Source organism: Balaenoptera acutorostrata, chromosome 6, assembly GCF_949987535.1.
Source record: "Balaenoptera acutorostrata chromosome 6, mBalAcu1.1, whole genome shotgun sequence".
NCBI classification, from domain to species: Eukaryota; Metazoa; Chordata; class Mammalia; order Artiodactyla; family Balaenopteridae; genus Balaenoptera; species Balaenoptera acutorostrata.
In genome coordinates, this window is record NC_080069.1 from 65,016,932 (window position 1) to 65,032,791 (window position 15,860).

At 35.5% G+C, this 15,860-nt stretch overlaps 1 long non-coding RNA gene across 1 annotated transcript in view; it reads left to right on the forward strand.

The window, feature by feature from the left end:
* LOC130708446 (uncharacterized) overlaps positions 1-15,860 on the forward strand; it is a 1,343,207-nt gene that overhangs the window by 636,547 nt on the left and 690,800 nt on the right. The gene's annotated exons all lie outside the window — the stretch shown is intronic.

Genomic DNA, 15,860 nt, shown 5'->3' on the forward strand with positions numbered 1-15,860 from the left:
GAATATCTGCCTTCCACAAATTCAAAGATTAGTAAAGAAGATAAGCCAATCCCAGAATAGTATGGCAAGTGCTATAAAAGATAGAAGAACCATGCAATAAATACTTAGTCTATTTATCAAATATATTAATAAATAACAATTCTATATCTAGTGATTTAATGTAAGAAAATAATTATGGATGCATGAAAAGATTTAAAGGATATTTCTCAGTCTGTTGTAATATCAGTGAAAATAATGAACAGCCCAAATACTTAATTGGATAGTATTTATCAAATAGATTTTTTTCAAAGAGTGAAATTCTATAGATCTATTAAAACAGATAGTTTAGAAGGATATTTATGATATGGAAGAAGGAGCAGGTATACTTTTAAAATTGAAAAAGCGGATTAAAAATTCTTTATGAATAACATTTGTGCATTTATAGAGAAAATGATATAGAAAAGAGACATACATGATTTTTATTCTATTTTTATTTTTAACACTTTTCTGATGTCTTCACAATGTATATTATGATAGTCAGAAAATACAAAACTTACAATAATTCATCAAAGATTTTCATAAGAAAAGGTATTATAGAAGGTGGTCATGAAAAAATCATCACCATGTTTTCCAGAGATTAAAAAAAATGAGGTTACAAAACAGGATGGAAGTAAAATCCTGTACGTGTTTAAACATAATGGCATGTGTATATAGGTTATTATATGTATTAGTTCATAATAAGAAAAAATACCTAACTTTTTTGTTTAAGTAAATGAGTTTTAGATAATGAAGACAATTGATTCCTATTTAATGAAATGTGTAAAGATGCCAAAGAAGGGATAAAAGTTGAGTAGGGTTTTGAAGTCTAAATATATGGAAATGTGCTTTCATTAGTATTGATAATAACTAAGTTTGACTAGTTGAAATGGATAAATGTACATATTATGCTCACTTACCTTATTCTAATTTTCATTTTGTAGAAAATTATACCATAAATGCTACACATTGAGTAAATTTGTATGTTAACATATTTGTTTAAATTTAGCATTTAGTACATCAAATTGATTATTCTGTCTTTTGTCATACACTTTGTAAATATCACTGCCTTTTAAAATAATGCATCATTGTATAAGTAGTCACAATAAGAAAATATTTGTCAAATCTTTCAAAGTTACTTTCATTACCATATTATTCAATTCTTAATTTTTCTGACTTCAGTGACACATGAGTAAGTTGTACATTTATCTGAAAGTTGAAATAACTTTAATTTTTCATGTGAACATCTTAAAAAAAAAAACAACAAAAAACTTTGTGAAGAATACTGGTAGTGTTCTCTTTCGAACTTCCCTGTATCTATCTTCCCCATAGACTGTGTCTCTAGGTCCATCCTTTGCCCTTTTTATTCTTACTGCATATTCTGCTTGGGTGATCACACTGACACCCAAGGCTTCAATATACCCAAATGTATAACTCTATATGAACCCATACTCTACTTGGTCACTAGCTCAATATACCAAATGAGTCACAGATAATCCTTTTCACTGATGTTTCTCACCTCGTTCCTTCAGATTCCTTTCTAATGGGATCTCTTCTTTTCACCCTCCCCAGTATCAAATCTGAAAAAGCAAAACCCTGCTTGAAAGGCAAGAGTGTATGTGAAGGGGGCTGTCTAGATTGACTGAGTAGGCCTGACTTATCCCTAATAGACAGGAGAAAGGGCAAGTTTGTTTTTATCAACATAGGAAAAGGGAGAAAACTTATTACCATCAATGAATGTACTTTTCATTATTGATCTTCTGTGCTTCTATCCCCAATATGCACATTATAAATGTGTGAACTAACATTAAGTGGAAACTAGAAGAGGGGCAGAAAAACTCAATGGTAGTTGAGTTATCAACACATCAACATGGGTGTGGGGGACAGATATAGTATAAACTGACCTGGGTTCAGATATTTACCCTGCCATGAATGAGTTACGCAGCCCAGAGCATAACATTCTCTTTAAGCCTCTGAGGCTGAAATTACTCGTTGTTATAAATTGTTCCCATTCTGTAAGTCAACTAATAGAATGTTTGTGGAAGCCTTTTATAAATGTTTAAGCACTTTGCAGGTGTGAGCATTGATTGATTGCTACCAACTCTAAAATTATTTTACTTAGCAAAGCACACACAAATGTATATATGTATATATGTGTATACACACACACACACACACATTATAGAGACTACTTCTACTTGTTGCTGTGCAAAATGTCTTTGCTTTTCAGTAAAGTATCTTTAAGTATTTGCAGAGAAAGTTCCCTCCTTCTCACTTTACTATATATGGCCTGCCCATCAAATCAGCGTGGTTCAATAGCTTAGGGATGTGTTCTCTTTGACCTTTGATCACAAAGGGAATTCAGCTCCGGACAAAATCCCAAGATAATGAGCTTCGCAACACCAAGCAACTGTCTTTTATGAAACCCACTCACAAAATAAATGTGGTACAAAAATTAAAGACACAGAATATTAAGATAACATTGATTCATTGATCTGGAAATTATTTCTAACCATATAAGATTAATAATATTCCATGACTTGAAATTTAAGCTGCAGCTAACATCACGCAGCAATAAGAATTATTTAATATTGCCAACAACTGTAGTCATGGTGAATATTTTAGCAGCTGAAATTACATTTGCTGAAGTACTATAATGAGGATATTTTGCAATCTATAATAAAATATTGGAAATTATCACAAGGTGAGAACTTTTTCATATGAATCAGTGTTCATTAGTCATTCATGAATATATGTCTAAGATAAATCAAGATATATGTTAATCACACTGAAACCACTTAGAGTGTCAAATAATGTGTAGTAAAATTTGGGAGAATTAGATCACTGCAAACCAAAAGTCTCAACCAGGCTTATTCTCTGTCCTTTATTCACATTTCTCAAGAAAATGTGAGTTACATGAGAGTACATCAGAGCTGGGAAAAAAGACACTGACTCTCAGTAATGGTTCTCAATAACTAAGAGTTGAAATGATTCACAAAATTTTAAGCATCTACTATGGACGTTGTATTTCCCTAGACCTGTGGGGTATATAAACATTAATAAAGTATTTCTGCCTTCAAGTGACTATCCTCCAGGAAAGGAGATATGCTCTATATGCAGATAGTATTAAATATTATCTTATAATGCAGATATATACTATGTATAGTGAGGTAACTATTAGTGTTAGATGCTAAAGATAATGAGGGATCAAGAGCAGATTGTTTGCCAGAAGACAGATACATTTTGACTTGTATTAAAACAACTGTGAAGACTTCTTGAAGCTATCTTGAATCTGATATAAATAACAGGGATGATGTATATCAGGCATTGTAGATGGAGGGAACAATATCTGTATACATAACAAATAGGTAAGGACAGTTAGCAAGCCTTTTTTTTTTTTTAAAGGTTTATTGATTGATTGATTGATTGATTGCTATGTTGGGTCTTCGTTTCTGTGCTAGGGCTTTCTCTAGTTGCAGCAAGCGGGGGCCACTGTTCATCGCAGTGCACGGGCCTCTCACTATCGTGGCCTCTCTTGTTGCGGAGCACAGGCTCCAGAAGCGCATGCTCAGTAATTGTGGCTCACGGGCCTAGTTGTTCCGCGGCATGTGGGATATTGCCAGACCAGGGCTTGAACCCGTGTCCCCTGCATTAGCAGGCAGACTCTCAACCACTGCGCCACCAGGGAAGCCTCGCAAGCCTTTTTTTTTAATAAAGGGTAGTAGTATTGGAAAGGATGGTGATTGATTTTGGTGGACTTCAATGTTAGCCCAAGACGTTTATTTTTATGATCCTTCTCCAGTGATCTGTGGATTTTACATTGTGTTGGACCCCTATAACATCACAGATACAAACACTTGAATTTTTTTTCTAACTTAATTTGGAAATTATATTTTATACCCATAGAGCGTATCATTGTTATTACCAATCTGATGTTCACAGCAGTATTTAAATATCAGTTATAAGCAAAATTGACCTCCAAAGTTTTATATTTTACATGCCATAACACTTTTTCTACAACACTCAATTACATGTGATTTTCTACAGTAGACATTAGTCTCAAGGTTACAAAGCAACAGTACTTGCAACTTTCAAAATTAATCTTGGAAAAAATGTTTCCTGTGATATACCATTCACACGAAACAAATAGAACTCAAATTTGTGAGAAATGTTGAAAAGGTATAGATTAAAATAAACATTTTATGGTAACATGTAGATAGTAATCTTTATCTTTCTAAACAAAGACTTGTGGGTTAAACCATAATTTTGTCTTCTCAAAGCACTTGTCACTTTCTTAAACCTGTAAGGAATTATTAAGTCATTTTTTTCCCTCATTTCCTGTTCTACTCATTCAGCATATATTTGTTGAAGTAAAACATTTTTCTGAGTCCTAAGTGTCTTCTTTCATATCCTCTTTTATATATATATATTCCTGCCTATTCTCTTTTTAAACTCAATTTTTCCCCTTGGCCAAAAAAAAAAAAACAACAACACTATTTTTCCTTTTTATCATATTGTTTCCATAGTAATTCTTCTAAGATGTAAGCAGTATCTTATAGTTACTGTTCCCCTAAAAAAATGGTATTTTATTTATACTGAGTTTTTGAGGGCTTGACATGGTGGCAGAATATTACAGTATGTAGAAGTATGAGATAAGAGTTAGGAACATGAAACTGAAAAACTTAGAAGTTGGAGCATGGTATTTAGATTTGAAATTTCTTCCCACTAGTAATCATTTAACATTAGAGTGAAACAGATGAAGACAAAAGCAAGAAAAAGGTTCTAGTATAAAATTGTTTTGAGATGTGGACATTGGAAGACAGGAGAATAAAGCTGAGTGAGAAGGAGTTATCTCAGATTATTAAAGAGAAGTAGGAAAGTTTAGAAGTTAAAAAAATACAGGGGTCAGTGTCATCTGCTAGGTGGTGGAAAAATGATAAAAGCCCAGTAAACTCAGTATTTCTGTTTAATAAAAATGAAACAATTTTTTAAAAATATTTGAGATAAAATGTAATTTTCTGGCTATCTAGAAAGGTAAATCAATCCCTTTCAAAGATCTCCTGTATATACCTCAGATACAGATACCTGATGTAAAGACCTCACATACAAAAATGTCAGCAGTTGCCCTCCTTTCCCCTGAGATCCATGGCGGATGCTTGAGATGACAGACTGTGCTGAAAACTCAGACCTTGAAAATAGTACATATTAAATGTACACAATTTATCTCTTGTAGAGGGAAAGATGCAGATTCCTGTTTGATAAGGCAATGTACTTTAATCTTAATAAATGAGAAGAATTTTCTCACATAGAGTAAGTGATCTTCAACAACAAAATTTGTGATCATATCTTAAATGTGTGATCGTCTAATTCTTTTTGTTGTAATCTGCTGTAACAGTTAACACCATCTGTAATTTAGACTAATACATACTATTCTCTAAGGTCAGAGGTATTGGTAGTCAACGTTGGCTACTCAAATTACAGTAAACGTTGGACCTGTGAAACCTCTGAAATTCTGTGGCTAACAGATAAATAGCATCTATTCAGGGTGGGCGTTGAAAGCAGGGGCAGAATGTGCTTCATTTTCAAATATTTTTAACAATGGAAACAAGTTATTTTACAAAACTTAGAGAGATATGTGACATTCTTACCCTTGTACTAAAACCCACAAAACTTTAGCTTTCAAATTTCTCTTAGACCGTGAATCTTAATTTTTAAAGCAATTGTTTTCAGAAATGAGAAGGCAACAAGAACATTTTCTGGGCTCTTTGAAATTCCTTTTGCTAGGAGATGGTTTTCCTTTCAGAAGTATGTCACAACACTGGACAATGTTTCTTTTTAAAACATCCACACAACTCAGGCAGGGAACAGACATTTCTGTGTAATCTTCAGTGCACATTATTGTTGAAATGGTTGAAGCAGTTGTGGAGCTCTAAGACTTGTTCTTAATATTTTCTAAATAGGAAAGAAACTCATCATCTAGTAATCAGACAGTATTAAGAGGCTCATAACAGCAACAGAATCACAACATCTTGCTCCACACCTGTCTGTGCTATAGTCACATTCAGTAGAAAGAATAAGCTTCAACTCTTACCTGTTTATTTTGGTAATCACCTTACTTATTCTCAGTTTATGTTTATATTGTTATCTTATCAAATCTAAACATAACCTATTAACTCCCTACTATGATACTTATAGAGGATTTAGGACAGCCATTGATCGCAGGACTTACTTTCCACTATCCTCTCAATGTGTTGGATAAAATTGTTGTGTTGAACTCAGTATTCGATGTTCTCTTTATTATGACTGTGTAAATACTGCTTTCAGGTTTACAGTTTTTTAGGATAAGATCTTTGTTTTTCTTGAAGCTTATAAGATTACTAATGGGTTCAAATTTCAAGTTCACAAAATTATTAAAATATTTGTGAAATTCCATTTGGAGATTGATGGAAAGCTGGAGGAATACATTCTGTTCCCATCTATCTGGTTGTTCTCTATGCCTCCCTGTCCGTTTTTCTCTGAATTTCTCGTTCCTGGACTGCACTTACTACTACTCCTTGATTGATTGGATCCCTCACTTCTTTTTTTCCCCCAGAAACACAACTTCTAATAGCTTTCCCCCCAAAAAAGGAAAAAAGTGTGAGAAGTACATATTTTGGATCCACGTTTGTCTTCAGAGGGCTTACTTCCACCCTTCCATGTGATTGATATTTGAGTATATGCTTTAGTATCTGAGATGAAAATAATTCTCCCTCATGATTATGAAAATATCACTCTAATGCTAGTCTGTTCTCTTTTCATTTGTAGGTGGCTTTTGTTTTTCTTTTCTCTTTGTAGGAACCTCTTATGATTATTAAAATTCATGATGGTGTGCCTTGATATGGGATTAACTTCATTTTGGAAAGTGACTTTTCTTCTGTGCTAAAAAAAATTTTTTTTATGCAATTTCTTTGATAGTTTCATCTTATCAGCTATATTTGTATTATTAGTCAGCTATTGGACCTTCTGGATTACTCTTTTCCTGTCTTCAAATTTTTCAGCTCTCTTTTTTTCTTGGTTTCTCTATTTTGGGAGATTTCTTTGACTTTATCTTCTACATTTCTATTGATTTTTAGAAAATAGTTGGATGTAGAACAAAATTAAACATACAGGAAAGTTGTGGAAAAAATACAAGGACCACCTCAATACCTCTTACCTATAGTTAACATTTGCCTCATTTCTCAGTAACACAAACATACTATCTCTATCCTTTCTTTCTTAATCATTTGAGAGTAGGTTGTATATATCACTTTCCTTCACCTCTAAATACTCTAGTGTGTGTTTCTGAAGAACAAGGATAATCTCTCACATAATTAAAGTAGGGTCATCGGCTTCAGTAAATGTGTAATTGATAAAACACTTTGGAACACCAGCAGTAGATTATATCAATGTTATCAACTGCTGTCAGCCAATTCTTCATAGTAATTTTTTTCCTCCAGTATGGGATCCAGTCTGGAATCGTGTATTGCATTTAGTTGTGTTAAAAGGTAAACTGAGACATGTTAAAATTTTAACAGTTTATTTGAGAAAAAAAAAACTATGCATTTGGGCAGCACCAAACAGGAAGTGGTTAGCCATGCTCCATGGACAGAAGCCGGGGAGAGACTTGATAAAGGCAGATGCAAAGTAAGGTGATAATTGATTGGCCATCGCCTAAAGCCTGGTTGGCTGTTTGGTTGCCTTAGGTTTTGATTTTGTAATCTTTGAGGCATTAACAGGGTTGGGTTTTGGTTTGCTTACATAGACCTTCATGGCATTAGAGCCACCTCAGTCTTACGGCCTTGTTGTAAAATTAATAGTTATCATGTTCTGCAGCCCCTTTCAGTTTAAAACATTGCCACAGCCTTCCTTTCACGACAATGTCTTTTTTAAGAATAGTCTCCCTTTAAGAAATGTTTTCATTTTTGGTTCATCTGTGCCATTTTTAAAATTTTTTACTTTTAATTTCCAATTTTGTGTTTTACTTACTAGAGCATACTGTCTTAGTTTTATTATTGTAGGACATAACCTATTCTTGTTCAATACTGATGACACTGATTTTTTGGTGTGTGTTCTTAGACTTCTATGTTGTCTCTTTTTTTTTTTTAACATGTTTATTGGAGTATAATTGCTTTACAATTGTGTGTTAGTTTCTGCTTTATAACAAAGTGAATCAGCTATACATATACATATATCCCCATATCTATTCCCTCTTGCATCTCCCTCCCTCCCACCCTACCTATCCCACCCCTCTAGATGGTCACAAAGCACTGACCCAATCTCTCTGTGCTATGCAGCTGCTTCCCACTAGCTATCTGTATTACATTTGGTAGTGTATATATGTCCATGCCACTCTCTTGCTTCGTTCCAGCTTACCTTTCCCCCTTCCTGTGTCCTCAAGTCCATTCTCTATGTCTGTGTCTTTATTCCTGTCCAGCCCCTAGGTTCTTCAGAACCTTTTCTTTTTTAGATTCCATATATATGTGTACGCATACGGTATTTGTTTTTCTCTTTCTGACTTACTTCACTCTGTATGACAGACTCTAGGTCCATCCACCTCACTACAAATAACTTAATTTCGTTTCTTTTTAAGGCTGAGTAATATTCCATTGTATATATGTGCCACATCTTCTTTATCCATTCATCTGTTGATGGACACTTAGGTTGCTTCCATGTCCTGGCTATTGTAAATAGAGCTGCAATGAACATTGTGGTACATGACTTTTTGAATTATGGTTTTCTCAGGGTATATGCCCAGTGGTGGGATTGCTGGGTCGTATGGTAGTTCTATTTTTAGTTTCTTGAGGAACCTCCATACTGTTCTCCATAGTGACTGTATCAATTTACATTCCCACCAACAGTGCAAGAGGGTTCCCTTTTCTCCGCACCCTCTCCAGCATTTACTGTTTCTAGATTTTTTGATGATGGCCATTCTGACTGGTGTGATGTGATACCTCATTGCAGTTTTGATTTGCGTTTCTCTAATGATTACTGAGGTTGAGCATCCTTTCATGTGTTGGTTGGCAATCTGTATATCTTCTTTGGAGAAATGTCTATTTAGGTTTTATGCCCATTTTTGGAATGGGTTGTGTTTTTGATGTTGAGCTGCATAGCTGCTTGTATATTTTGGAGATTAGTCCTTTGACAGTTGCTTTGTTTGCAAATATTTTCTCCCATTCTGAGGGTTGTCTTTTCATCTTGTTTATGGTTTCCTTTGCTGTGCAAAAGCTTTTAAGTTTCATTAGGTCCCATTTGTTTATTTTTGTTTTTATTTCCATTTCTCTAGGAGGTGGGTCAAAAAGGATCTTGCTGTGATTTATGTCATAGAGTGTTCTGCCTATGTTTTCCTCTAAGAGTTTGATAGTGTCTGGCCTTACATGTAGGTCTTTAATCCATTTTGAGTTTATTTTTGTGTATGGTGTTAGGGAGTGTTCTAATTTCATTCTTTTACATGTAGCTATCCAGGTTTCCCAGCACTGCTTATTGAAGAGACAGTCTTTTCTCCATTGTATATTCTTGTCTCCTTTACCAAAGATAAGGTGACCATATGTGTGTGGGTTTATCTCTGGGCTTTCTATCCTGTTCCATTGATCTATATTTCTGTTTTTGTGCCAGTACCATACTGTCTTGATTACTGTAGCTTTGTAGTATAGTCTGAAATCCAGGAGCCTGATTCCTCCTGCTCCGTTTTTCTTTCTCAAGATTGCTTTGGCTATTTGGGGTCTTTTGTGTTTCCATACAAATTGTGAAATTTTTTGTTCTAGTTCTGTGAAAAATGCCATTGGTAGTTTGATAGGGATTGTGTTGAATCTGTAGATTGCTTTGGGTAATATAGTCATTTTCACAGTGTTGATTTTTCCAATCCAAGAACATGGTGTATCTCTCCATCTGTCTGTATCATCTTTAAATTTCTTTCATCAGTGTCTTATAATTTTCTGCATAGAGGTCTTTTGTCTCCTTAGGTAGGTTTATTCCTAGGTATTTTACTCTTTTTGTTACAAGGGTAAATGAGAGTGTTTCCTTAATTTCTCTCCAGATTTTTCATCATTAGTGTATACGAATGCAAGAGATTTCTGTGCATTAATTTTGTATCCTGCTACTTTACCAAGTTCATTGATTAGCTCTAGTAATTTTCTAGTAGCATCTTTAGGATTCTCTACGTAGAGCATCATGTCATCTGCAAACAGTGACAGTTTTACTTCTTTTCTGATTTGGATTCCTTTTATTCTTTTTTCTTCTCTGATTGCTGTGGCTAAAACTTCCAAAACTATGTTGAATCATAGTGGTGAGAGTGAGCAACCTTGTCTTGCTCCTGATTTTAGTGGAAATGGTTTCAGTTTTTCACCATTGAGAACCATCTTGGCTGTGGGTTTGTCATATATGGCCTTTATTATGTTGAGGTAAGTTCCCTCTATGCCTACTTTCTGGAGGGTTTTTAAAATCATAAATGGGTGTTGAATTTTGTCGAAAGCTTTTCCTGCACCTATTGAGATGATCATATGGTTTTTCTCCTTCAATTTGTTAATATGGTTTATCACATTGATTGATTTGTGTATGTTGAAGAATCCTTGCATTCCTGGGCTAAACCCCACTTGATCATGGTGTATGATCCTTTTAATGTGCTGTTGGATTCTGTGTGCTAGAATTTTGTTGAGGATTTTTGCATCTATGTTCATCAGTGATATTGGCCTGTAGTTTTCTTTTTTTGTGACATCTTTTTCTGGTTTTGGTATCAGGGTGATGGTGGCTTCATAGAATGAGTTTGGGGGTGTTCCTCCCTCTACTATATTTTGGAAGTGTTTGAGAAGGATAGGTGTTAGCTCTTCTCTGAATGTTTGATAGAATTTACCTGTGAAGCCATCTGGTCCTGGGCTTTTGTTGCTGGAAGATTTTTAATCACAGTTTCAATTTCAGTGCTTGTGATTGGTCTGTTTTTATTTTCTATTTCTTCCTGGTTCAGTCTTGGAAGGTTGTGCTTTTCTAAGAATTTGTCCATTTCTTCCAGATTGTCCATTTTATTGGCATACAGTTGCTTGTAGTAATCTCTCATGATCCTTTGTATTTCTGCAGTGTCACTTGTTACTCTCGTTTTTCATTTCTAATTCTATTGATTTCAGTCTTCTCCCTTTTTCTCTTGATGAGTCTGGCTAATGGTGTATCAATTTTGTTTATCTTCTCAAAGAACCAGATTTTAGTTTTATTGGTCTTTGCTATTGTTTCCTTCATTTCTGTTTCATTTATTTCTGATCTGATATTTATGATTCTTTCCTTCTGCTAACTTTGGGGTTTTTGTTTGTTTGTTTTTTCTCTAATTGCTTTAGGTGTAAGGTTAGGTTGTTTATTTGAGATGTTTCTTGTTTCTTGAGGTACGATTGTATTGCTATAAACTTCCCTCTTAGAACTGTGTTTTCTACATCCCATAGGTTTTGGGTCGTCATGTTTTCATTGTCATTTGTTTCTAGGTATTTTTGATTTCCTCTTTGTTTTCTTCAGTAATCTGTTGGTTATTTAATAGTGTAATGTTTAGCCTCCACGTGTTTGTATTTTTTACAGATACTTTCCTGTAATTGATATCTAGTCTCATAGTGTTGTGGTCAGAAAAGATACTTGATATGATTACAGTTTTCTTAGCGCTTAGTTTTTACCAGCGCTTGTTTTGTGACCCAAAATATGATCTATCCTGGAGAATATTCCATGAGCACTTGAGAAGAAAGTGTATTCTGTTGTTTTTGGATGGAATGTCCTATAAATATCAATTAAGTCCATCTTGTTTAATGTGTCATTTAAAGCTTGTGTTTCCTTATTTATTTTCATTTTGGATGATCTGCCCATAGGTGAAAGTGGGGTGTTGAAGTCCCCTGCTATGATTGTGTTACTGCTGATTTCCACTTTTATGGCTGTTAGCATTTGCCTTATGTATTGAGGTGCTCCTATTTTGGGTGCATAAATATTTACCATTGTTATATCTTCTTCTTGGATTGATCCCTTGATCATTGTGTAGTGTTCTTCTTTGTCTCTTGTAATAGTCTTTATTTTAAAGTCTATTTTGTCTGATATGAGAATTGCTACTCCAGCTTTCTTTTGATTTCCATTTGCATGGAATATCTTTTTCCCTCCCCTCACTTTCAGTCTGTATGTGTCCCTAGGTCTGAAGTGGGTCTCTTGTAGACAGCATATATATGGGTCTGGTTTTTGTATTCATTCAGCCAGTCTATGTCTTTTGGTTGGAGCATTTAATCCATTTACATTTAAGGTTTATTGATATGTATGTTCCTATTACCATTTTCTTAATTGTTTTGGGTTTGTTATTCTAAGTCTTTTCCTTCTCTTGTGTTTCCTGCCTAGAGAAGTTCCTTTAGCATTTGTTTTAGAGCTGGTTTGGTGGTGCTGAATTCTCTTAGCTTTTGCTTGTCTGTAAAGGTTTTAATTTCTCCGTCAAATATGAATGAGATCCTTGTTGGGTAGAGTAATCTTGGTTGTAGGTTTTTCCCTTTCATCACTTTAAATATATCCTGCTACTCCCTTCTGGCTTGCAGAGTTACTGCTGAACGATCAGCTGTTAACCTTATGGAGATTCCTTTTATGTTAATTGCTGCTTTTCCCTTGCTGCTTTTAATATTTTTTCTTTGTATTTAATTTTTGATAGTTTGATTAATATGTTTCTTGGCATGCTTCTCCTTGGATTTATCCTGTATGGGACTCTCTGTGCTTCCAGGACTTGATTAACTATTTCCTTTCCCATATTAGGGAAGTTTTCAACTATAATCTCTTCAAATATTTTCTCAGTCCCTTTTTTTTTTTCTCTTCTTCTTCTGGGACCCCTATAATTCGAATGTTGGTGCATTTAATGTTGTCCCAGAGGTCTCTGAGATTGTTCTCAATTCTTTACATTCTTTTTCTTTATTCTGCTCTTCAGTAGTTACTTCCACTATTTTATCTTCCAGGTCACTTATCCGTTCTTCTGCCTCAGTTATTCTGCCATTAATTCCTTCTAGAGAATTTTAAATTTCATTTATTGTGTTGTTCATCATTGTTTGTTTGCTCTTTAGTTCTTCTAGGTCCTTGTGAAACGTTTCTTATATTTTCTCCATTCTGTTTCCAAGATTTTGGATCATCTTTACTGTCATTCCTCTGAATTCGTTTTCAGGTAGACTGCCTATTTCCTCTTCATTTGTTTGGTCTTGTGGGTTTTTACCTTGCTCTTCATCTGCTGTGTGTTTCTCTGTCTTCTCATTTTGCTTAACTTACTGTGTTGGGGGTCTCCTTTTTGCAGGCTTCAGGTTCATAGTTCCCATTGTTTTTCATGTCTGATCCCAGTGGGTAAGGTTGGTTCAGTGGGTTGTAGAGGGGACTGGTGCTTGTGTTCTGGTGGATGAGGCTGGATCTTGTCTTTCTGGTGGGAAGGACCATGTCTGGTGATGTGTTTTGGGGTGTCTGTGAACTTAGTATGATTTTAGGCAGCCTCTCTGCTAATGGGTGGGTTTGTGTTCCTGTCTTGCTAGTTGTTTGGCATAGTGTGTCCAGCACTGTAGCTTGCTGGTTGTTGAGTGGAGCTGGGTCTTAGCGTTGAGATGGAGATCTCTGGGAGAGCTTTTGCCATTTGATGTTATGTGGGGCCGGGAGGTGTCTGGTGGACCAATGTCCTGAATTCGGCTGTCCCACCTCAGAGGCTTAGGTGTGACACCCGGCCAGAGCACCAAGACCCTGTCAGCCACACAACTTGGAATGCCACACTCTGGAGGTCCTCCTTTCCACCTATGTTGTCTCTATTTTATCTCAGTGTTTTTTCGTTGTTACTGTAGGTCTTAGCTGAAGGTCACAGTCATGTTGCAGTTTGCCCAAATGATTGACCTTTTCTTACCCATTTACATATTAGAGAGGGGTTTTAGAGTAGGAGCTGGGGTAATACAGTTTGACTGCTCTTCTAGAAACCTAGGGGAAGGGGATTCCAGGTTCTTTGATTAGGCATATCACCTTGAAATAATGGTTCTGTTTAAAGTGTACCAGGCTTGTTTTCTCCAAGGAAAAATCTTACAGTACCAGGTTTCTGGATGGGTCGTGCTGAGGAACGGGGAGTAATTGCCAGCTGTGGAGGATGAGAGAGCAATCACTTTACAATCTTAGGATTTTTTTTTTCCTCGAACTGCACCTCACCCCTGCCTTCCATGGCATTCATTTCTTCCAAACACAGGGTTGTGGGTGGCTTCGGGGGTGATAAGCTGACTTGTGTGTACTCCACACTCCTGACACATAAGGCAGTACCTTCTCAGTTTGGCTACATTGATCATCATTTCTCTGCTTCCTGTTCTCCATGATTTGAAATACAACATAGTGATTAAGGGTATGACTCTGAAACCAGACTGCCTGGATTTGAATCCTAGCTTTACTGCTTAATGTATATTTGATCAGCAAGGTACTTGATGTTTCTGTGCCTCTATTTTCTCATTTGTAAGATGAAGTTAATGATAGGGATGTTACAGATACCAAATGAGTTAGAACAGTGCCTGACTCACACTGTCAGCTGCCATCAATCATGCTACTATTGCCCTGTCTCTTCTATTAGTATCTCTACTATACGTTGATTAATATTCCCCCGTAAGGTGATTTTTAAAAACAATTATTTTGCTATCATTTGCCTGATGTTTGAGAAGAAGTTGTTAATGCCTGTGATCAAATCATCAGGTTTTTTTTTTCTTTTAATTATTATTTATTTATTTATTTATTTATTTTTGGCTGTGTTGGGTCATCGTTTCTGTGCGAGGGCTTTCTCTAGTTGCGGCAAGCGGGGGCCACTCTTCATCACGGTGTGCAGGCCTCTCACTGTCACGGCCTCTTGTTGCGGAGCACAGGCTCCAGACGTGCAGGCTCAGTAGTTGTGGCTCACAGGCCTAGTTGCTCCGCGGCATGTGGGATCCTCCCAGACCAGGGCTCGAACCCGTGCCCCCTGCACTAGCAGGCAGATTCTCAACCACTGTGCCACCAGGGAAGCCCCAGATTTTTAAAACAATATTAAGACTTCTAAATTTATTATTCTCATTCCTCTACCATTTTTTTTTTCATGAGCAATAACATATTTGTGTGATGAGATCTCTTTTAGCATACTCCTTCATTTCCTCTTAAAAACAAAGAATGGTAACTTTCAAGACACAGATTAATTACAGGATTTTATTCATCTCTATGAAAAATACTCTATTTTCTAAAATATTTTCTTAGAATTAAATGTGCTAAGTGCCAAACTCTTAAGTCATTGATTATTTTGGGACATTACTCTTGGTGAGAATTTAATACAAGATGATTTAATGAGACATTCCCAATTAATATTATAATACAAAACTTTACAAACGTTTTATTTTGCTATCTGCAAACTATTAAACAGGCAATAGAATCACTATCTTCTGTGCAAGATATTTATGTTATAGAAATTCAGTTATTTAAATATTTCTAAAAAGGGAGTTGAGAGCAGCACTTTTGAAAAGCAGTTAATAATGAACAGACATCAAGGGAACTATCATTATAACAGCAAAGTGCTTTGCAACTCCAATAACTTAAGTGGGGCAGAAGCAGGCCATTAAATATAATTAAAAGCAGTCAAAAATAAACTGAGAAATGGAACTGTAAAAGGCTGTCCTTTGCCAGGAGCTGAAGGCAAAAAGAAAGCAAGGGAGAACCTTGAAAGTAGCAATGAATTGATAAGCCTTACTGCCTGCAGCTTGTAATGTGCTCTGTCAGATTTTAGTAACAGTTAAACTAGATTAATAGAGCAATCACTGATTTTCTATCTTAAATTCTTCTCTGTTGTTCCCCGATTATAGGCTCTCATGATAGACAGA